The sequence below is a fragment of the Lynx rufus genome, unplaced genomic scaffold (genome assembly GCF_022079265.1).
Source record: "Lynx rufus isolate CCGP_SWC_20201006 ecotype Redwood Valley unplaced genomic scaffold, mLynRuf1.p SCAF_25, whole genome shotgun sequence".
Classification (NCBI taxonomy): Eukaryota; Metazoa; Chordata; class Mammalia; order Carnivora; family Felidae; genus Lynx; species Lynx rufus.
In genome coordinates, this window is record NW_025814840.1 from 19,440,793 (window position 1) to 19,460,817 (window position 20,025).

The 20,025-nt window shown below is 73.8% G+C and overlaps 15 non-coding genes and 1 pseudogene across 15 annotated transcripts; all 16 read left to right on the top strand.

The window, feature by feature from the left end:
• Positions 1–899: 899 nt before the first annotated feature.
• LOC124518804 (5S ribosomal RNA) lies at positions 900–1,018 on the top strand. The gene has a single exon (XR_006963828.1). It is a non-coding gene; the product is annotated as a 5S ribosomal RNA (ribosomal RNA).
• Positions 1,019–2,169: 1,151 nt separating this feature from the next.
• Positions 2,170–2,288, top strand: LOC124518805 (5S ribosomal RNA). Its single transcript, XR_006963829.1, has one exon. It is a non-coding gene; the product is annotated as a 5S ribosomal RNA (ribosomal RNA).
• Positions 2,289–3,435: 1,147 nt separating this feature from the next.
• Positions 3,436–3,554, top strand: LOC124518808 (5S ribosomal RNA). Its single transcript, XR_006963831.1, has one exon. It is a non-coding gene; the product is annotated as a 5S ribosomal RNA (ribosomal RNA).
• A 1,147-nt stretch (positions 3,555–4,701) lies between these two features.
• LOC124518809 (5S ribosomal RNA) lies at positions 4,702–4,820 on the top strand. Its single transcript, XR_006963832.1, has one exon. It is a non-coding gene; the product is annotated as a 5S ribosomal RNA (ribosomal RNA).
• A 1,147-nt stretch (positions 4,821–5,967) lies between these two features.
• LOC124518810 (5S ribosomal RNA) lies at positions 5,968–6,086 on the top strand. The gene has a single exon (XR_006963833.1). It is a non-coding gene; the product is annotated as a 5S ribosomal RNA (ribosomal RNA).
• A 1,147-nt stretch (positions 6,087–7,233) lies between these two features.
• LOC124518811 (5S ribosomal RNA) lies at positions 7,234–7,352 on the top strand. Its single transcript, XR_006963834.1, has one exon. It is a non-coding gene; the product is annotated as a 5S ribosomal RNA (ribosomal RNA).
• A 1,148-nt stretch (positions 7,353–8,500) lies between these two features.
• LOC124518812 (5S ribosomal RNA) lies at positions 8,501–8,619 on the top strand. The gene has a single exon (XR_006963835.1). It is a non-coding gene; the product is annotated as a 5S ribosomal RNA (ribosomal RNA).
• A 1,163-nt stretch (positions 8,620–9,782) lies between these two features.
• Positions 9,783–9,901, top strand: LOC124518813 (5S ribosomal RNA). Its single transcript, XR_006963836.1, has one exon. It is a non-coding gene; the product is annotated as a 5S ribosomal RNA (ribosomal RNA).
• A 1,147-nt stretch (positions 9,902–11,048) lies between these two features.
• On the top strand, positions 11,049–11,167 carry LOC124518814 (5S ribosomal RNA). Its single transcript, XR_006963837.1, has one exon. It is a non-coding gene; the product is annotated as a 5S ribosomal RNA (ribosomal RNA).
• A 1,151-nt stretch (positions 11,168–12,318) lies between these two features.
• Positions 12,319–12,437, top strand: LOC124518815 (5S ribosomal RNA). Its single transcript, XR_006963838.1, has one exon. It is a non-coding gene; the product is annotated as a 5S ribosomal RNA (ribosomal RNA).
• A 1,147-nt stretch (positions 12,438–13,584) lies between these two features.
• LOC124518895 (uncharacterized) lies at positions 13,585–13,705 on the top strand (annotated as a pseudogene).
• A 1,124-nt stretch (positions 13,706–14,829) lies between these two features.
• On the top strand, positions 14,830–14,948 carry LOC124518816 (5S ribosomal RNA). The gene has a single exon (XR_006963839.1). It is a non-coding gene; the product is annotated as a 5S ribosomal RNA (ribosomal RNA).
• Positions 14,949–16,096: 1,148 nt separating this feature from the next.
• LOC124518882 (5S ribosomal RNA) lies at positions 16,097–16,215 on the top strand. Its single transcript, XR_006963903.1, has one exon. It is a non-coding gene; the product is annotated as a 5S ribosomal RNA (ribosomal RNA).
• Positions 16,216–17,353: 1,138 nt separating this feature from the next.
• LOC124518817 (5S ribosomal RNA) lies at positions 17,354–17,472 on the top strand. Its single transcript, XR_006963840.1, has one exon. It is a non-coding gene; the product is annotated as a 5S ribosomal RNA (ribosomal RNA).
• A 1,149-nt stretch (positions 17,473–18,621) lies between these two features.
• Positions 18,622–18,740, top strand: LOC124518819 (5S ribosomal RNA). Its single transcript, XR_006963842.1, has one exon. It is a non-coding gene; the product is annotated as a 5S ribosomal RNA (ribosomal RNA).
• A 1,147-nt stretch (positions 18,741–19,887) lies between these two features.
• Positions 19,888–20,006, top strand: LOC124518820 (5S ribosomal RNA). Its single transcript, XR_006963843.1, has one exon. It is a non-coding gene; the product is annotated as a 5S ribosomal RNA (ribosomal RNA).
• The last annotated feature ends 19 nt before the right edge of the window (positions 20,007–20,025 follow it).

Sequence of the window (20,025 nt, forward strand, 5' to 3'; positions counted from 1 at the left end):
GCACACCCCACGGTACTTCACAAGGCGTTCCGCTCGCCGCTCCCCGCTCCCCCGCCCCACGCTAAATCCCACTGCACCGGCTGGAAGCCACGCCCCAGCTTTGCACCTTTCCTGCCACTGCACCCGCACGCACGGAGGGGTGGGGGGGTGCGGGGAGGGCGGGACCGGGGGCTGGCGCCTGGGGACTGGAGGGTGGGGGGTGGGTGGGTGGGTGGATCCAAGAACCCAGGAGCGGGCGGGAGGGCGGGGCAGCGAGACCCCACACTCGGCCTCCGCCACAGGCCTGGGCTCCCTGGGTCCCGGACCTCTTCCCTCCCTCGAGCCCTCATCCCCAGGGCCCCCGGCGTTGCGCGAGGCCCAGCCAGGGCAGCGGGCTCGGGCTGGTGATGTTCTCTGGGGGCGCTGGGGCCTCGGGGGTGGCTTTGCCCCAGGTGGGGCGGACGGGAGGGAAAGGCGGGGTCGGGGGGGCGGCTGGCTGCGCTCGCCCTGGGACTGGGGCGGAGGCGCTGAGAACCCGGCGGGGGGCGGGGGGGGGGGGGCCCGGCACGTCCGGCCGGATGCCCCACGCTCGCTTCCACCCTCTTCCCAGTGAGCGGCCCGACGTGGTGCGGTGCGGTGCGGGATGGAAGCGGAGGCGGGCGTGGGGCCAAGCCGGGAGCAGCCTGCAAGAGTCCCGGGATCGGTGAAGGCCGGGGCTTGCGCCACAGCGCCTTGCCAGGGTCCTCTTGCGCCGCCTCCGCCACCCGCCCGGGGCCCGCGGCGGAGGGCGGCGGCGGCCAGGCGGCAGGCAGGCAGGCAGGCAGGCAGGCAGGCAGGCGCGTGCATGGGTGAAGCGCGGCACCCGCTGGGCTTGGGACGCGTGGAGCAGGCTCTTGAGGCGCCCAGCGGCTGCCGCCGGCGTCTACGGCCATACCACCCTGAACGCGCCCGATCTCGTCTGATCTCGGAAGCTAAGCAGGGTCGGGCCTGGTTAGTACTTGGATGGGAGACCGCCTGGGAATACCGGGTGCTGTAGGCTTTTGCTTTTTGCTTTTGCCTTTTGCCTTTTGCCTTTTGCCTCTGGCCTCCTTGACCTCTCCTTTGGCGCCCGCCGCCCCTCCCCCCTCCCTCCGTGTGTCCCTCTCTCCCCGGGGAGCGCGACTCCTGGGGCCAAACACACCCCGGCCACTGCTCCCTCAGCCCCTCCCGGGCCGGCAAAGCGGTCGGGCCTGGCCTAGTCTGGCCCCGCCCCGCCCCGCCCCGCCCCGCCCCCCCAGCCCCCCGAGCCCGCACACCCCACGGTACTTCACAAGGCGTCCGCTCGCCGCTCCCCGCTCCCCGCCCCACGCTAAATCCCACTGCACCGGCTGGAAGCCACGCCCCAGCTTTGCACCTTTCCTGCCACTGCACCCGCACGCACGGAGGGGTGGGGGGGTGCGGGGAGGGCGGGACCGGGGGCTGGCGCCTGGGGACTGGAGGGTGGGGGGTGGGTGGGTGGGTGGATCCAAGAACCCAGGAGCGGGCGGGAGGGCGGGGCAGCGAGACCCCACACTCGGCCTCCGCCACAGGCCTGGGCTCCCTGGGTCCCGGACCTCTTCCCTCCCTCGAGCCCTCATCCCCAGGGCCCCCGGCGTTGCGCGAGGCCCAGCCAGGGCAGCGGGCTCGGGCTGGTGATGTTCTCTGGGGGCGCTGGGGCCTCGGGGGTGGCTTTGCCCCAGGTGGGGCGGACGGGAGGGAAAGGCGGGGTCGGGGGGGCGGCTGGCTGCGCTCGCCCTGGGACTGGGGCGGAGGCGCTGAGAACCCGGCGGGGGGCGGGGGGGGGGGGGCCCAGATGGCACGTCCGGCCGGATGCCCCACGCTCGCTTCCACCCTCTTCCCAGTGAGCGGCCCGACGTGGTGCGGTGCGGTGCGGGATGGAAGCGGAGGCGGGCGTGGGGCCAAGCCGGGAGCAGCCTGCAAGAGTCCCGGGATCGGTGAAGGCCGGGGCTTGCGCCACAGCGCCTTGCCAGGGTCCTCTTGCGCCGCCTCCGCCACCCGCCCGGGGCCCGCGGCGGAGGGCGGCGGCGGCCAGGCGGCAGGCAGGCAGGCAGGCAGGCAGGCAGGCAGGCGCGTGCATGGGTGAAGCGCGGCACCCGCTGGGCTTGGGACGCGTGGAGCAGGCTCTTGAGGCGCCCAGCGGCTGCCGCCGGCGTCTACGGCCATACCACCCTGAACGCGCCCGATCTCGTCTGATCTCGGAAGCTAAGCAGGGTCGGGCCTGGTTAGTACTTGGATGGGAGACCGCCTGGGAATACCGGGTGCTGTAGGCTTTTGCTTTTTGCTTTTGCCTTTTGCCTTTTGCCTTTTGCCTCTGGCCTCCTTGACCTCTCCTTTGGCGCCCGCCGCCCCTCCCCCCTCCCTCCGTGTGTCCCTCTCTCCCCGGGGAGCGCGACTCCTGGGGCCAAACACACCCCGGCCACTGCTCCCTCAGCCCCTCCCGGGCCGGCAAAGCGGTCGGGCCTGGCCTAGTCTGGCCCCGCCCCGCCCCGCCCCGCCCCCCCCAGCCCCCCGAGCCCGCACACCCCACGGTACTTCACAAGGCGTCCGCTCGCCGCTCCCCGCTCCCCGCCCCACGCTAAATCCCACTGCACCGGCTGGAAGCCACGCCCCAGCTTTGCACCTTTCCTGCCACTGCACCCGCACGCACGGAGGGGTGGGGGGGTGCGGGGAGGGCGGGACCGGGGGCTGGCGCCTGGGGACTGGAGGGTGGGGGGTGGGTGGGTGGGTGGATCCAAGAACCCAGGAGCGGGCGGGAGGGCGGGGCAGCGAGACCCCACACTCGGCCTCCGCCACAGGCCTGGGCTCCCTGGGTCCCGGACCTCTTCCCTCCCTCGAGCCCTCATCCCCAGGGCCCCCGGCGTTGCGCGAGGCCCAGCCAGGGCAGCGGGCTCGGGCTGGTGATGTTCTCTGGGGGCGCTGGGGCCTCGGGGGTGGCTTTGCCCCAGGTGGGGCGGACGGGAGGGAAAGGCGGGGTCGGGGGGGCGGCTGGCTGCGCTCGCCCTGGGACTGGGGCGGAGGCGCTGAGAACCCGGCGGGGGGCGGGGGGGGGGGGGCCCAGATGGCACGTCCGGCCGGATGCCCCACGCTCGCTTCCACCCTCTTCCCAGTGAGCGGCCCGACGTGGTGCGGTGCGGTGCGGGATGGAAGCGGAGGCGGGCGTGGGGCCAAGCCGGGAGCAGCCTGCAAGAGTCCCGGGATCGGTGAAGGCCGGGGCTTGCGCCACAGCGCCTTGCCAGGGTCCTCTTGCGCCGCCTCCGCCACCCGCCCGGGGCCCGCGGCGGAGGGCGGCGGCGGCCAGGCGGCAGGCAGGCAGGCAGGCAGGCAGGCAGGCAGGCGCGTGCATGGGTGAAGCGCGGCACCCGCTGGGCTTGGGACGCGTGGAGCAGGCTCTTGAGGCGCCCAGCGGCTGCCGCCGGCGTCTACGGCCATACCACCCTGAACGCGCCCGATCTCGTCTGATCTCGGAAGCTAAGCAGGGTCGGGCCTGGTTAGTACTTGGATGGGAGACCGCCTGGGAATACCGGGTGCTGTAGGCTTTTGCTTTTTGCTTTTGCCTTTTGCCTTTTGCCTTTTGCCTCTGGCCTCCTTGACCTCTCCTTTGGCGCCCGCCGCCCCTCCCCCCTCCCTCCGTGTGTCCCTCTCTCCCCGGGGAGCGCGACTCCTGGGGCCAAACACACCCCGGCCACTGCTCCCTCAGCCCCTCCCGGGCCGGCAAAGCGGTCGGGCCTGGCCTAGTCTGGCCCCGCCCCGCCCCGCCCCGCCCCCCCCAGCCCCCCGAGCCCGCACACCCCACGGTACTTCACAAGGCGTCCGCTCGCCGCTCCCCGCTCCCCGCCCCACGCTAAATCCCACTGCACCGGCTGGAAGCCACGCCCCAGCTTTGCACCTTTCCTGCCACTGCACCCGCACGCACGGAGGGGTGGGGGGGTGCGGGGAGGGCGGGACCGGGGGCTGGCGCCTGGGGACTGGAGGGTGGGGGGTGGGTGGGTGGGTGGATCCAAGAACCCAGGAGCGGGCGGGAGGGCGGGGCAGCGAGACCCCACACTCGGCCTCCGCCACAGGCCTGGGCTCCCTGGGTCCCGGACCTCTTCCCTCCCTCGAGCCCTCATCCCCAGGGCCCCCGGCGTTGCGCGAGGCCCAGCCAGGGCAGCGGGCTCGGGCTGGTGATGTTCTCTGGGGGCGCTGGGGCCTCGGGGGTGGCTTTGCCCCAGGTGGGGCGGACGGGAGGGAAAGGCGGGGTCGGGGGGGCGGCTGGCTGCGCTCGCCCTGGGACTGGGGCGGAGGCGCTGAGAACCCGGCGGGGGGCGGGGGGGGGGGGGCCCAGATGGCACGTCCGGCCGGATGCCCCACGCTCGCTTCCACCCTCTTCCCAGTGAGCGGCCCGACGTGGTGCGGTGCGGTGCGGGATGGAAGCGGAGGCGGGCGTGGGGCCAAGCCGGGAGCAGCCTGCAAGAGTCCCGGGATCGGTGAAGGCCGGGGCTTGCGCCACAGCGCCTTGCCAGGGTCCTCTTGCGCCGCCTCCGCCACCCGCCCGGGGCCCGCGGCGGAGGGCGGCGGCGGCCAGGCGGCAGGCAGGCAGGCAGGCAGGCAGGCAGGCAGGCGCGTGCATGGGTGAAGCGCGGCACCCGCTGGGCTTGGGACGCGTGGAGCAGGCTCTTGAGGCGCCCAGCGGCTGCCGCCGGCGTCTACGGCCATACCACCCTGAACGCGCCCGATCTCGTCTGATCTCGGAAGCTAAGCAGGGTCGGGCCTGGTTAGTACTTGGATGGGAGACCGCCTGGGAATACCGGGTGCTGTAGGCTTTTGCTTTTTGCTTTTGCCTTTTGCCTTTTGCCTTTTGCCTCTGGCCTCCTTGACCTCTCCTTTGGCGCCCGCCGCCCCTCCCCCCTCCCTCCGTGTGTCCCTCTCTCCCCGGGGAGCGCGACTCCTGGGGCCAAACACACCCCGGCCACTGCTCCCTCAGCCCCTCCCGGGCCGGCAAAGCGGTCGGGCCTGGCCTAGTCTGGCCCCGCCCCGCCCCGCCCCGCCCCCCCCAGCCCCCCGAGCCCGCACACCCCACGGTACTTCACAAGGCGTCCGCTCGCCGCTCCCCGCTCCCCGCCCCACGCTAAATCCCACTGCACCGGCTGGAAGCCACGCCCCAGCTTTGCACCTTTCCTGCCACTGCACCCGCACGCACGGAGGGGTGGGGGGGTGCGGGGAGGGCGGGACCGGGGGCTGGCGCCTGGGGACTGGAGGGTGGGGGGTGGGTGGGTGGGTGGATCCAAGAACCCAGGAGCGGGCGGGAGGGCGGGGCAGCGAGACCCCACACTCGGCCTCCGCCACAGGCCTGGGCTCCCTGGGTCCCGGACCTCTTCCCTCCCTCGAGCCCTCATCCCCAGGGCCCCCGGCGTTGCGCGAGGCCCAGCCAGGGCAGCGGGCTCGGGCTGGTGATGTTCTCTGGGGGCGCTGGGGCCTCGGGGGTGGCTTTGCCCCAGGTGGGGCGGACGGGAGGGAAAGGCGGGGTCGGGGGGGCGGCTGGCTGCGCTCGCCCTGGGACTGGGGCGGAGGCGCTGAGAACCCGGCGGGGGGCGGGGGGGGGGGGGCCCAGATGGCACGTCCGGCCGGATGCCCCACGCTCGCTTCCACCCTCTTCCCAGTGAGCGGCCCGACGTGGTGCGGTGCGGTGCGGGATGGAAGCGGAGGCGGGCGTGGGGCCAAGCCGGGAGCAGCCTGCAAGAGTCCCGGGATCGGTGAAGGCCGGGGCTTGCGCCACAGCGCCTTGCCAGGGTCCTCTTGCGCCGCCTCCGCCACCCGCCCGGGGCCCGCGGCGGAGGGCGGCGGCGGCCAGGCGGCAGGCAGGCAGGCAGGCAGGCAGGCAGGCAGGCGCGTGCATGGGTGAAGCGCGGCACCCGCTGGGCTTGGGACGCGTGGAGCAGGCTCTTGAGGCGCCCAGCGGCTGCCGCCGGCGTCTACGGCCATACCACCCTGAACGCGCCCGATCTCGTCTGATCTCGGAAGCTAAGCAGGGTCGGGCCTGGTTAGTACTTGGATGGGAGACCGCCTGGGAATACCGGGTGCTGTAGGCTTTTGCTTTTTGCTTTTGCCTTTTGCCTTTTGCCTTTTGCCTCTGGCCTCCTTGACCTCTCCTTTGGCGCCCGCCGCCCCTCCCCCCTCCCTCCGTGTGTCCCTCTCTCCCCGGGGAGCGCGACTCCTGGGGCCAAACACACCCCGGCCACTGCTCCCTCAGCCCCTCCCGGGCCGGCAAAGCGGTCGGGCCTGGCCTAGTCTGGCCCCGCCCCGCCCCGCCCCGCCCCCCCCAGCCCCCCGAGCCCGCACACCCCACGGTACTTCACAAGGCGTCCGCTCGCCGCTCCCCGCTCCCCGCCCCACGCTAAATCCCACTGCACCGGCTGGAAGCCACGCCCCAGCTTTGCACCTTTCCTGCCACTGCACCCGCACGCACGGAGGGGTGGGGGGGTGCGGGGAGGGCGGGACCGGGGGCTGGCGCCTGGGGACTGGAGGGTGGGGGGTGGGTGGGTGGGTGGATCCAAGAACCCAGGAGCGGGCGGGAGGGCGGGGCAGCGAGACCCCACACTCGGCCTCCGCCACAGGCCTGGGCTCCCTGGGTCCCGGACCTCTTCCCTCCCTCGAGCCCTCATCCCCAGGGCCCCCGGCGTTGCGCGAGGCCCAGCCAGGGCAGCGGGCTCGGGCTGGTGATGTTCTCTGGGGGCGCTGGGGCCTCGGGGGTGGCTTTGCCCCAGGTGGGGCGGACGGGAGGGAAAGGCGGGGTCGGGGGGGCGGCTGGCTGCGCTCGCCCTGGGACTGGGGCGGAGGCGCTGAGAACCCGGCGGGGGGCGGGGGGGGGGGGGCCCAGATGGCACGTCCGGCCGGATGCCCCACGCTCGCTTCCACCCTCTTCCCAGTGAGCGGCCCGACGTGGTGCGGTGCGGTGCGGGATGGAAGCGGAGGCGGGCGTGGGGCCAAGCCGGGAGCAGCCTGCAAGAGTCCCGGGATCGGTGAAGGCCGGGGCTTGCGCCACAGCGCCTTGCCAGGGTCCTCTTGCGCCGCCTCCGCCACCCGCCCGGGGCCCGCGGCGGAGGGCGGCGGCGGCCAGGCGGCAGGCAGGCAGGCAGGCAGGCAGGCAGGCAGGCGCGTGCATGGGTGAAGCGCGGCACCCGCTGGGCTTGGGACGCGTGGAGCAGGCTCTTGAGGCGCCCAGCGGCTGCCGCCGGCGTCTACGGCCATACCACCCTGAACGCGCCCGATCTCGTCTGATCTCGGAAGCTAAGCAGGGTCGGGCCTGGTTAGTACTTGGATGGGAGACCGCCTGGGAATACCGGGTGCTGTAGGCTTTTGCTTTTTGCTTTTGCCTTTTGCCTTTTGCCTTTTGCCTCTGGCCTCCTTGACCTCTCCTTTGGCGCCCGCCGCCCCTCCCCCCTCCCTCCGTGTGTCCCTCTCTCCCCGGGGAGCGCGACTCCTGGGGCCAAACACACCCCGGCCACTGCTCCCTCAGCCCCTCCCGGGCCGGCAAAGCGGTCGGGCCTGGCCTAGTCTGGCCCCGCCCCGCCCCGCCCCGCCCCCCCCAGCCCCCCGAGCCCGCACACCCCACGGTACTTCACAAGGCGTCCGCTCGCCGCTCCCCGCTCCCCGCCCCACGCTAAATCCCACTGCACCGGCTGGAAGCCACGCCCCAGCTTTGCACCTTTCCTGCCACTGCACCCGCACGCACGGAGGGGTGGGGGGGTGCGGGGAGGGCGGGACCGGGGGCTGGCGCCTGGGGACTGGAGGGTGGGGGGTGGGTGGGTGGGTGGATCCAAGAACCCAGGAGCGGGCGGGAGGGCGGGGCAGCGAGACCCCACACTCGGCCTCCGCCACAGGCCTGGGCTCCCTGGGTCCCGGACCTCTTCCCTCCCTCGAGCCCTCATCCCCAGGGCCCCCGGCGTTGCGCGAGGCCCAGCCAGGGCAGCGGGCTCGGGCTGGTGATGTTCTCTGGGGGCGCTGGGGCCTCGGGGGTGGCTTTGCCCCAGGTGGGGCGGACGGGAGGGAAAGGCGGGGTCGGGGGGGCGGCTGGCTGCGCTCGCCCTGGGACTGGGGCGGAGGCGCTGAGAACCCGGCGGGGGGCGGGGGGGGGGGGGGCCCAGATGGCACGTCCGGCCGGATGCCCCACGCTCGCTTCCACCCTCTTCCCAGTGAGCGGCCCGACGTGGTGCGGTGCGGTGCGGGATGGAAGCGGAGGCGGGCGTGGGGCCAAGCCGGGAGCAGCCTGCAAGAGTCCCGGGATCGGTGAAGGCCGGGGCTTGCGCCACAGCGCCTTGCCAGGGTCCTCTTGCGCCGCCTCCGCCACCCGCCCGGGGCCCGCGGCGGAGGGCGGAGGCGGCCAGGCGGCAGGCAGGCAGGCAGGCAGGCAGGCAGGCAGGCGCGTGCATGGGTGAAGCGCGGCACCCGCTGGGCTTGGGACGCGTGGAGCAGGCTCTTGAGGCGCCCAGCGGCTGCCGCCGGCGTCTACGGCCATACCACCCTGAACGCGCCCGATCTCGTCTGATCTCGGAAGCTAAGCAGGGTCGGGCCTGGTTAGTACTTGGATGGGAGACCGCCTGGGAATACCGGGTGCTGTAGGCTTTTGCTTTTTGCTTTTGCCTTTTGCCTTTTGCCTTTTGCCTCTGGCCTCCTTGACCTCTCCTTTGGCGCCCGCCGCCCCTCCCCCCTCCCTCCGTGTGTCCCTCTCTCCCCGGGGAGCGCGACTCCTGGGGCCAAACACACCCCGGCCACTGCTCCCTCAGCCCCTCCCGGGCCGGCAAAGCGGTCGGGCCTGGCCTAGTCTGGCCCCGCCCCGCCCCGCCCCGCCCCCCCAGCCCCCCGAGCCCGCACACCCCACGGTACTTCACAAGGCGTCCTACTTCACAAGGCGTCCGCTCGCCGCTCCCCGCTCCCCGCCCCACGCTAAATCCCACTGCACCGGCTGGAAGCCACGCCCCAGCTTTGCACCTTTCCTGCCACTGCACCCGCACGCACGGAGGGGTGGGGGGGTGCGGGGAGGGCGGGACCGGGGGCTGGCGCCTGGGGACTGGAGGGTGGGGGGTGGGTGGGTGGGTGGATCCAAGAACCCAGGAGCGGGCGGGAGGGCGGGGCAGCGAGACCCCACACTCGGCCTCCGCCACAGGCCTGGGCTCCCTGGGTCCCGGACCTCTTCCCTCCCTCGAGCCCTCATCCCCAGGGCCCCCGGCGTTGCGCGAGGCCCAGCCAGGGCAGCGGGCTCGGGCTGGTGATGTTCTCTGGGGGCGCTGGGGCCTCGGGGGTGGCTTTGCCCCAGGTGGGGCGGACGGGAGGGAAAGGCGGGGTCGGGGGGGCGGCTGGCTGCGCTCGCCCTGGGACTGGGGCGGAGGCGCTGAGAACCCGGCGGGGGGCGGGGGGGGGGGGGCCCAGATGGCACGTCCGGCCGGATGCCCCACGCTCGCTTCCACCCTCTTCCCAGTGAGCGGCCCGACGTGGTGCGGTGCGGTGCGGGATGGAAGCGGAGGCGGGCGTGGGGCCAAGCCGGGAGCAGCCTGCAAGAGTCCCGGGATCGGTGAAGGCCGGGGCTTGCGCCACAGCGCCTTGCCAGGGTCCTCTTGCGCCGCCTCCGCCACCCGCCCGGGGCCCGCGGCGGAGGGCGGCGGCGGCCAGGCGGCAGGCAGGCAGGCAGGCAGGCAGGCAGGCAGGCGCGTGCATGGGTGAAGCGCGGCACCCGCTGGGCTTGGGACGCGTGGAGCAGGCTCTTGAGGCGCCCAGCGGCTGCCGCCGGCGTCTACGGCCATACCACCCTGAACGCGCCCGATCTCGTCTGATCTCGGAAGCTAAGCAGGGTCGGGCCTGGTTAGTACTTGGATGGGAGACCGCCTGGGAATACCGGGTGCTGTAGGCTTTTGCTTTTTGCTTTTGCCTTTTGCCTTTTGCCTTTTGCCTCTGGCCTCCTTGACCTCTCCTTTGGCGCCCGCCGCCCCTCCCCCCTCCCTCCGTGTGTCCCTCTCTCCCCGGGGAGCGCGACTCCTGGGGCCAAACACACCCCGGCCACTGCTCCCTCAGCCCCTCCCGGGCCGGCAAAGCGGTCGGGCCTGGCCTAGTCTGGCCCCGCCCCGCCCCGCCCCGCCCCCCCCAGCCCCCCGAGCCCGCACACCCCACGGTACTTCACAAGGCGTCCGCTCGCCGCTCCCCGCTCCCCGCCCCACGCTAAATCCCACTGCACCGGCTGGAAGCCACGCCCCAGCTTTGCACCTTTCCTGCCACTGCACCCGCACGCACGGAGGGGTGGGGGGGTGCGGGGAGGGCGGGACCGGGGGCTGGCGCCTGGGGACTGGAGGGTGGGGGGTGGGTGGGTGGGTGGATCCAAGAACCCAGGAGCGGGCGGGAGGGCGGGGCAGCGAGACCCCACACTCGGCCTCCGCCACAGGCCTGGGCTCCCTGGGTCCCGGACCTCTTCCCTCCCTCGAGCCCTCATCCCCAGGGCCCCCGGCGTTGCGCGAGGCCCAGCCAGGGCAGCGGGCTCGGGCTGGTGATGTTCTCTGGGGGCGCTGGGGCCTCGGGGGTGGCTTTGCCCCAGGTGGGGCGGACGGGAGGGAAAGGCGGGGTCGGGGGGGCGGCTGGCTGCGCTCGCCCTGGGACTGGGGCGGAGGCGCTGAGAACCCGGCGGGGGGCGGGGGGGGGGGGGCCCAGATGGCACGTCCGGCCGGATGCCCCACGCTCGCTTCCACCCTCTTCCCAGTGAGCGGCCCGACGTGGTGCGGTGCGGTGCGGGATGGAAGCGGAGGCGGGCGTGGGGCCAAGCCGGGAGCAGCCTGCAAGAGTCCCGGGATCGGTGAAGGCCGGGGCTTGCGCCACAGCGCCTTGCCAGGGTCCTCTTGCGCCGCCTCCGCCACCCGCCCGGGGCCCGCGGCGGAGGGCGGCGGCGGCCAGGCGGCAGGCAGGCAGGCAGGCAGGCAGGCAGGCAGGCGCGTGCATGGGTGAAGCGCGGCACCCGCTGGGCTTGGGACGCGTGGAGCAGGCTCTTGAGGCGCCCAGCGGCTGCCGCCGGCGTCTACGGCCATACCACCCTGAACGCGCCCGATCTCGTCTGATCTCGGAAGCTAAGCAGGGTCGGGCCTGGTTAGTACTTGGATGGGAGACCGCCTGGGAATACCGGGTGCTGTAGGCTTTTGCTTTTTGCTTTTGCCTTTTGCCTTTTGCCTTTTGCCTCTGGCCTCCTTGACCTCTCCTTTGGCGCCCGCCGCCCCTCCCCCCTCCCTCCGTGTGTCCCTCTCTCCCCGGGGAGCGCGACTCCTGGGGCCAAACACACCCCGGCCACTGCTCCCTCAGCCCCTCCCGGGCCGGCAAAGCGGTCGGGCCTGGCCTAGTCTGGCCCCGCCCCGCCCCGCCCCGCCCCGCCCCCCCAGCCCCCCGAGCCCGCACACCCCACGGTACTTCACAAGGCGTCCGCTCGCCGCTCCCCGCTCCCCGCCCCACGCTAAATCCCACTGCACCGGCTGGAAGCCACGCCCCAGCTTTGCACCTTTCCTGCCACTGCACCCGCACGCACGGAGGGGTGGGGGGGTGCGGGGAGGGCGGGACCGGGGGCTGGCGCCTGGGGACTGGAGGGTGGGGGGTGGGTGGGTGGGTGGATCCAAGAACCCAGGAGCGGGCGGGAGGGCGGGGCAGCGAGACCCCACACTCGGCCTCCGCCACAGGCCTGGGCTCCCTGGGTCCCGGACCTCTTCCCTCCCTCGAGCCCTCATCCCCAGGGCCCCCGGCGTTGCGCGAGGCCCAGCCAGGGCAGCGGGCTCGGGCTGGTGATGTTCTCTGGGGGCGCTGGGGCCTCGGGGGTGGCTTTGCCCCAGGTGGGGCGGACGGGAGGGAAAGGCGGGGTCGGGGGGGCGGCTGGCTGCGCTCGCCCTGGGACTGGGGCGGAGGCGCTGAGAACCCGGCGGGGGGCGGGGGGGGGGGGGCCCAGATGGCACGTCCGGCCGGATGCCCCACGCTCGCTTCCACCCTCTTCCCAGTGAGCGGCCCGACGTGGTGCGGTGCGGTGCGGGATGGAAGCGGAGGCGGGCGTGGGGCCAAGCCGGGAGCAGCCTGCAAGAGTCCCGGGATCGGTGAAGGCCGGGGCTTGCGCCACAGCGCCTTGCCAGGGTCCTCTTGCGCCGCCTCCGCCACCCGCCCGGGGCCCGCGGCGGAGGGCGGCGGCGGCCAGGCGGCAGGCAGGCAGGCAGGCAGGCAGGCAGGCAGGCGCGTGCATGGGTGAAGCGCGGCACCCGCTGGGCTTGGGACGCGTGGAGCAGGCTCTTGAGGCGCCCAGCGGCTGCCGCCGGCGTCTACGGCCATACCACCCTGAACGCGCCCGATCTCGTCTGATCTCGGAAGCTAAGCAGGGTCGGGCCTGGTTAGTACTTGGATGGGAGACCGCCTGGGAATACCGGGTGCTGTAGGCTTTTGCTTTTTGCTTTTGCCTTTTGCCTTTTGCCTTTTGCCTCTGGCCTCCTTGACCTCTCCTTTGGCGCCCGCCGCCCCTCCCCCCTCCCTCCGTGTGTCCCTCTCTCCCCGGGGAGCGCGACTCCTGGGGCCAAACACACCCCGGCCACTGCTCCCTCAGCCCCTCCCGGGCCGGCAAAGCGGTCGGGCCTGGCCTAGTCTGGCCCCGCCCCGCCCCGCCCCGCCCCCCCCAGCCCCCCGAGCCCGCACACCCCACGGTACTTCACAAGGCGTCCGCTCGCCGCTCCCCGCTCCCCGCCCCACGCTAAATCCCACTGCACCGGCTGGAAGCCACGCCCCAGCTTTGCACCTTTCCTGCCACTGCACCCGCACGCACGGAGGGGTGGGGGGGTGCGGGGAGGGCGGGACCGGGGGCTGGCGCCTGGGGACTGGAGGGTGGGGGGTGGGTGGGTGGGTGGATCCAAGAACCCAGGAGCGGGCGGGAGGGCGGGGCAGCGAGACCCCACACTCGGCCTCCGCCACAGGCCTGGGCTCCCTGGGTCCCGGACCTCTTCCCTCCCTCGAGCCCTCATCCCCAGGGCCCCCGGCGTTGCGCGAGGCCCAGCCAGGGCAGCGGGCTCGGGCTGGTGATGTTCTCTGGGGGCGCTGGGGCCTCGGGGGTGGCTTTGCCCCAGGTGGGGCGGACGGGAGGGAAAGGCGGGGTCGGGGGGGCGGCTGGCTGCGCTCGCCCTGGGACTGGGGCGGAGGCGCTGAGAACCCGGCGGGGGGCGGGGGGGGGGGGGCCCAGATGGCACGTCCGGCCGGATGCCCCACGCTCGCTTCCACCCTCTTCCCAGTGAGCGGCCCGACGTGGTGCGGTGCGGTGCGGGATGGAAGCGGAGGCGGGCGTGGGGCCAAGCCGGGAGCAGCCTGCAAGAGTCCCGGGATCGGTGAAGGCCGGGGCTTGCGCCACAGCGCCTTGCCAGGGTCCTCTTGCGCCGCCTCCGCCACCCGCCCGGGGCCCGCGGCGGAGGGCGGCGGCGGCCAGGCGGCAGGCAGGCAGGCAGGCAGGCAGGCAGGCAGGCGCGTGCATGGGTGAAGCGCGGCACCCGCTGGGCTTGGGACGCGTGGAGCAGGCTCTTGAGGCGCCCAGCGGCTGCCGCCGGCGTCTACGGCCATACCACCCTGAACGCGCCCGATCTCGTCTGATCTCGGAAGCTAAGCAGGGTCGGGCCTGGTTAGTACTTGGATGGGAGACCGCCTGGGAATACCCTTTTTGCTTTTGCCTCCTTTTGCCTTTTGCCTCTGGCCTCCTTGACCTCTCCTTTGGCGCCCGCCGCCCCTCCCCCCTCCCTCCGTGTGTCCCTCTCTCCCCGGGGAGCGCGACTCCTGGGGCCAAACACACCCCGGCCACTGCTCCCTCAGCCCCTCCCGGGCCGGCAAAGCGGTCGGGCCTGGCCTAGTCTGGCCCCGCCCCGCCCCGCCCCGCCCCCCCCAGCCCCCCGAGCCCGCACACCCCACGGTACTTCACAAGGCGTCCGCTCGCCGCTCCCCGCTCCCCGCCCCACGCTAAATCCCACTGCACCGGCTGGAAGCCACGCCCCAGCTTTGCACCTTTCCTGCCACTGCACCCGCACGCACGGAGGGGTGGGGGGGTGCGGGGAGGGCGGGACCGGGGGCTGGCGCCTGGGGACTGGAGGGTGGGGGGTGGGTGGGTGGGTGGATCCAAGAACCCAGGAGCGGGCGGGAGGGCGGGGCAGCGAGACCCCACACTCGGCCTCCGCCACAGGCCTGGGCTCCCTGGGTCCCGGACCTCTTCCCTCCCTCGAGCCCTCATCCCCAGGGCCCCCGGCGTTGCGCGAGGCCCAGCCAGGGCAGCGGGCTCGGGCTGGTGATGTTCTCTGGGGGCGCTGGGGCCTCGGGGGTGGCTTTGCCCCAGGTGGGGCGGACGGGAGGGAAAGGCGGGGTCGGGGGGGCGGCTGGCTGCGCTCGCCCTGGGACTGGGGCGGAGGCGCTGAGAACCCGGCGGGGGGCGGGGGGGGGGGGGGCCCAGATGGCACGTCCGGCCGGATGCCCCACGCTCGCTTCCACCCTCTTCCCAGTGAGCGGCCCGACGTGGTGCGGTGCGGTGCGGGATGGAAGCGGAGGCGGGCGTGGGGCCAAGCCGGGAGCAGCCTGCAAGAGTCCCGGGATCGGTGAAGGCCGGGGCTTGCGCCACAGCGCCTTGCCAGGGTCCTCTTGCGCCGCCTCCGCCACCCGCCCGGGGCCCGCGGCGGAGGGCGGCGGCGGCCAGGCGGCAGGCAGGCAGGCAGGCAGGCAGGCAGGCAGGCGCGTGCATGGGTGAAGCGCGGCACCCGCTGGGCTTGGGACGCGTGGAGCAGGCTCTTGAGGCGCCCAGCGGCTGCCGCCGGCGTCTACGGCCATACCACCCTGAACGCGCCCGATCTCGTCTGATCTCGGAAGCTAAGCAGGGTCGGGCCTGGTTAGTACTTGGATGGGAGACCGCCTGGGAATACCGGGTGCTGTAGGCTTTTGCTTTTTGCTTTTGCCTTTTGCCTTTTGCCTTTTGCCTCTGGCCTCCTTGACCTCTCCTTTGGCGCCCGCCGCCCCTCCCCCCTCCCTCCGTGTGTCCCTCTCTCCCCGGGGAGCGCGACTCCTGGGGCCAAACACACCCCGGCCACTGCTCCCTCAGCCCCTCCCGGGCCGGCAAAGCGGTCGGGCCTGGCCTAGTCTGGCCCCGCCCCGCCCCGCCCCGCCCCCCCCAGCCCCCCGAGCCCGCACACCCCACGGTACTTCACAAGGCGTCCGCTCGCCGCTCCCCGCTCCCCGCCCCACGCTAAATCCCACTGCACCGGCTGGAAGCCACGCCCCAGCTTTGCACCTTTCCTGCCACTGCACCCGCACGCACGGAGGGGTGGGGGGGTGCGGGGAGGGCGGGACCGGGGGCTGGCGCCTGGGGACTGGAGGGTGGGGGGTGGGTGGGTGGGTGGATCCAAGAACCCAGGAGCGGGCGGGAGGGCGGGGCAGCGAGACCCCACACTCGGCCTCCGCCACAGGCCTGGGCTCCCTGGGTCCCGGACCTCTTCCCTCCCTCGAGCCCTCATCCCCAGGGCCCCCGGCGTTGCGCGAGGCCCAGCCAGGGCAGCGGGCTCGGGCTGGTGATGTTCTCTGGGGGCGCTGGGGCCTCGGGGGTGGCTTTGCCCCAGGTGGGGCGGACGGGAGGGAAAGGCGGGGTCGGGGGGGCGGCTGGCTGCGCTCGCCCTGGGACTGGGGCGGAGGCGCTGAGAACCCGGCGGGGGGCGGGGGGGGGGGGGGCCCAGATGGCACGTCCGGCCGGATGCCCCACGCTCGCTTCCACCCTCTTCCCAGTGAGCGGCCCGACGTGGTGCGGTGCGGTGCGGGATGGAAGCGGAGGCGGGCGTGGGGCCAAGCCGGGAGCAGCCTGCAAGAGTCCCGGGATCGGTGAAGGCCGGGGCTTGCGCCACAGCGCCTTGCCAGGGTCCTCTTGCGCCGCCTCCGCCACCCGCCCGGGGCCCGCGGCGGAGGGCGGCGGCGGCCAGGCGGCAGGCAGGCAGGCAGGCAGGCAGGCAGGCAGGCGCGTGCATGGGTGAAGCGCGGCACCCGCTGGGCTTGGGACGCGTGGAGCAGGCTCTTGAGGCGCCCAGCGGCTGCCGCCGGCGTCTAAGGCCATACCACCCTGAACGCGCCCGATCTCGTCTGATCTCGGAAGCTAAGCAGGGTCGGGCCTGGTTAGTACTTGGATGGGAGACCGCCTGGGAATACCGGGTGCTGTAGGCTTTTGCTTTTTGCTTTTGCCTTTTGCCTTTTGCCTTTTGCCTCTGGCCTCCTTGACCTCTCCTTTGGCGCCCGCCGCCCCTCCCCCCTCCCTCCGTGTGTCCCTCTCTCCCCGGGGAGCGCGACTCCTGGGGCCAAACACACCCCGGCCACTGCTCCCTCAGCCCCTCCCGGGCCGGCAAAGCGGTCGGGCCTGGCCTAGTCTGGCCCCGCCCCGCCCCGCCCCGCCCCCCCCAGCCCCCCGAGCCCGCACACCCCACGGTACTTCACAAGGCGTCCGCTCGCCGCTCCCCGCTCCCCGCCCCACGCTAAATCCCACTGCACCGGCTGGAAGCCACGCCCCAGCTTTGCACCTTTCCTGCCACTGCACCCGCACGCACGGAGGGGTGGGGGGGTGCGGGGAGGGCGGGACCGGGGGCTGGCGCCTGGGGACTGGAGGGTGGGGGGTGGGTGGGTGGGTGGATCCAAGAACCCAGGAGCGGGCGGGAGGGCGGGGCAGCGAGACCCCACACTCGGCCTCCGCCACAGGCCTGGGCTCCCTGGGTCCCGGACCTCTTCCCTCCCTCGAGCCCTCATCCCCAGGGCCCCCGGCGTTGCGCGAGGCCCAGCCAGGGCAGCGGGCTCGGGCTGGTGATGTTCTCTGGGGGCGCTGGGGCCTCGGGGGTGGCTTTGCCCCAGGTGGGGCGGACGGGAGGGAAAGGCGGGGTCGGGGGGGCGGCTGGCTGCGCTCGCCCTGGGACTGGGGCGGAGGCGCTGAGAACCCGGCGGGGGGCGGGGGGGGGGGGCCCAGATGGCACGTCCGGCCGGATGCCCCACGCTCGCTTCCACCCTCTTCCCAGTGAGCGGCCCGACGTGGTGCGGTGCGGTGCGGGATGGAAGCGGAGGCGGGCGTGGGGCCAAGCCGGGAGCAGCCTGCAAGAGTCCCGGGATCGGTGAAGGCCGGGGCTTGCGCCACAGCGCCTTGCCAGGGTCCTCTTGCGCCGCCTCCGCCACCCGCCCGGGGCCCGCGGCGGAGGGCGGCGGCGGCCAGGCGGCAGGCAGGCAGGCAGGCAGGCAGGCGCGTGCATGGGTGAAGCGCGGCACCCGCTGGGCTTGGGACGCGTGGAGCAGGCTCTTGAGGCGCCCAGCGGCTGCCGCCGGCGTCTACGGCCATACCACCCTGAACGCGCCCGATCTCGTCTGATCTCGGAAGCTAAGCAGGGTCGGGCCTGGTTAGTACTTGGATGGGAGACCGCCTGGGAATACCGGGTGCTGTAGGCTTTTGCTTTTTGCTTTTGCCTTTTGCCTTTTGCCTTTTGCCTCTGGCCTCCTTGACCTCTCCTTTGGCGCCCGCCGCCCCTCCCCCCTCCCTCCGTGTGTCCCTCTCTCCCCGGGGAGCGCGACTCCTGGGGCCAAACACACCCCGGCCACTGCTCCCTCAGCCCCTCCCGGGCCGGCAAAGCGGTCGGGCCTGGCCTAGTCTGGCCCCGCCCCGCCCCGCCCCGCCCCGCCCCCAGCCCCCCGAGCCCGCACACCCCACGGTACTTCACAAGGCGTCCGCTCGCCGCTCCCCGCTCCCCGCCCCACGCTAAATCCCACTGCACCGGCTGGAAGCCACGCCCCAGCTTTGCACCTTTCCTGCCACTGCACCCGCACGCACGGAGGGGTGGGGGGGTGCGGGGAGGGCGGGACCGGGGGCTGGCGCCTGGGGACTGGAGGGTGGGGGGTGGGTGGGTGGGTGGATCCAAGAACCCAGGAGCGGGCGGGAGGGCGGGGCAGCGAGACCCCACACTCGGCCTCCGCCACAGGCCTGGGCTCCCTGGGTCCCGGACCTCTTCCCTCCCTCGAGCCCTCATCCCCAGGGCCCCCGGCGTTGCGCGAGGCCCAGCCAGGGCAGCGGGCTCGGGCTGGTGATGTTCTCTGGGGGCGCTGGGGCCTCGGGGGTGGCTTTGCCCCAGGTGGGGCGGACGGGAGGGAAAGGCGGGGTCGGGGGGGCGGCTGGCTGCGCTCGCCCTGGGACTGGGGCGGAGGCGCTGAGAACCCGGCGGGGGGCGGGGGGGGGGGGGCCCAGATGGCACGTCCGGCCGGATGCCCCACGCTCGCTTCCACCCTCTTCCCAGTGAGCGGCCCGACGTGGTGCGGTGCGGTGCGGGATGGAAGCGGAGGCGGGCGTGGGGCCAAGCCGGGAGCAGCCTGCAAGAGTCCCGGGATCGGTGAAGGCCGGGGCTTGCGCCACAGCGCCTTGCCAGGGTCCTCTTGCGCCGCCTCCGCCACCCGCCCGGGGCCCGCGGCGGAGGGCGGCGGCGGCCAGGCGGCAGGCAGGCAGGCAGGCAGGCAGGCAGGCAGGCGCGTGCATGGGTGAAGCGCGGCACCCGCTGGGCTTGGGACGCGTGGAGCAGGCTCTTGAGGCGCCCAGCGGCTGCCGCCGGCGTCTACGGCCATACCACCCTGAACGCGCCCGATCTCGTCTGATCTCGGAAGCTAAGCAGGGTCGGGCCTGGTTAGTACTTGGATGGGAGACCGCCTGGGAATACCGGGTGCTGTAGGCTTTTGCTTTTTGCTTTTGCCTTTTGCCTTTTGCCTTTTGCCTCTGGCCTCCTTGACCTCTCCTTTGGCGCCCGCCGCCCCTCCCCCCTCCCTCCGTGTGTCCCTCTCTCCCCGGGGAGCGCGACTCCTGGGGCCAAACACACCCCGGCCACTGCTCCCTCAGCCCCTCCCGGGCCGGCAAAGCGGTCGGGCCTGGCCTAGTCTGGCCCCGCCCCGCCCCGCCCCGCCCCCCCCAGCCCCCCGAGCCCGCACACCCCACGGTACTTCACAAGGCGTCCGCTCGCCGCTCCCCGCTCCCCGCCCCACGCTAAATCCCACTGCACCGGCTGGAAGCCACGCCCCAGCTTTGCACCTTTCCTGCCACTGCACCCGCACGCACGGAGGGGTGGGGGGGTGCGGGGAGGGCGGGACCGGGGGCTGGCGCCTGGGGACTGGAGGGTGGGGGGTGGGTGGGTGGGTGGATCCAAGAACCCAGGAGCGGGCGGGAGGGCGGGGCAGCGAGACCCCACACTCGGCCTCCGCCACAGGCCTGGGCTCCCTGGGTCCCGGACCTCTTCCCTCCCTCGAGCCCTCATCCCCAGGGCCCCCGGCGTTGCGCGAGGCCCAGCCAGGGCAGCGGGCTCGGGCTGGTGATGTTCTCTGGGGGCGCTGGGGCCTCGGGGGTGGCTTTGCCCCAGGTGGGGCGGACGGGAGGGAAAGGCGGGGTCGGGGGGGCGGCTGGCTGCGCTCGCCCTGGGACTGGGGCGGAGGCGCTGAGAACCCGGCGGGGGGCGGGGGGGGGGGGGCCCAGATGGCACGTCCGGCCGGATGCCCCACGCTCGCTTCCACCCTCTTCCCAGTGAGCGGCCCGACGTGGTGCGGTGCGGTGCGGGATGGAAGCGGAGGCGGGCGTGGGGCCAAGCCGGGAGCAGCCTGCAAGAGTCCCGGGATCGGTGAAGGCCGGGGCTTGCGCCACAGCGCCTTGCCAGGGTCCTCTTGCGCCGCCTCCGCCACCCGCCCGGGGCCCGCGGCGGAGGGCGGCGGCGGCCAGGCGGCAGGCAGGCAGGCAGGCAGGCAGGCAGGCAGGCGCGTGCATGGGTGAAGCGCGGCACCCGCTGGGCTTGGGACGCGTGGAGCAGGCTCTTGAGGCGCCCAGCGGCTGCCGCCGGCGTCTACGGCCATACCACCCTGAACGCGCCCGATCTCGTCTGATCTCGGAAGCTAAGCAGGGTCGGGCCTGGTTAGTACTTGGATGGGAGACCGCCTGGGAATACCGGGTGCTGTAGGCTTTTGCTTTTTGCTTTTGCC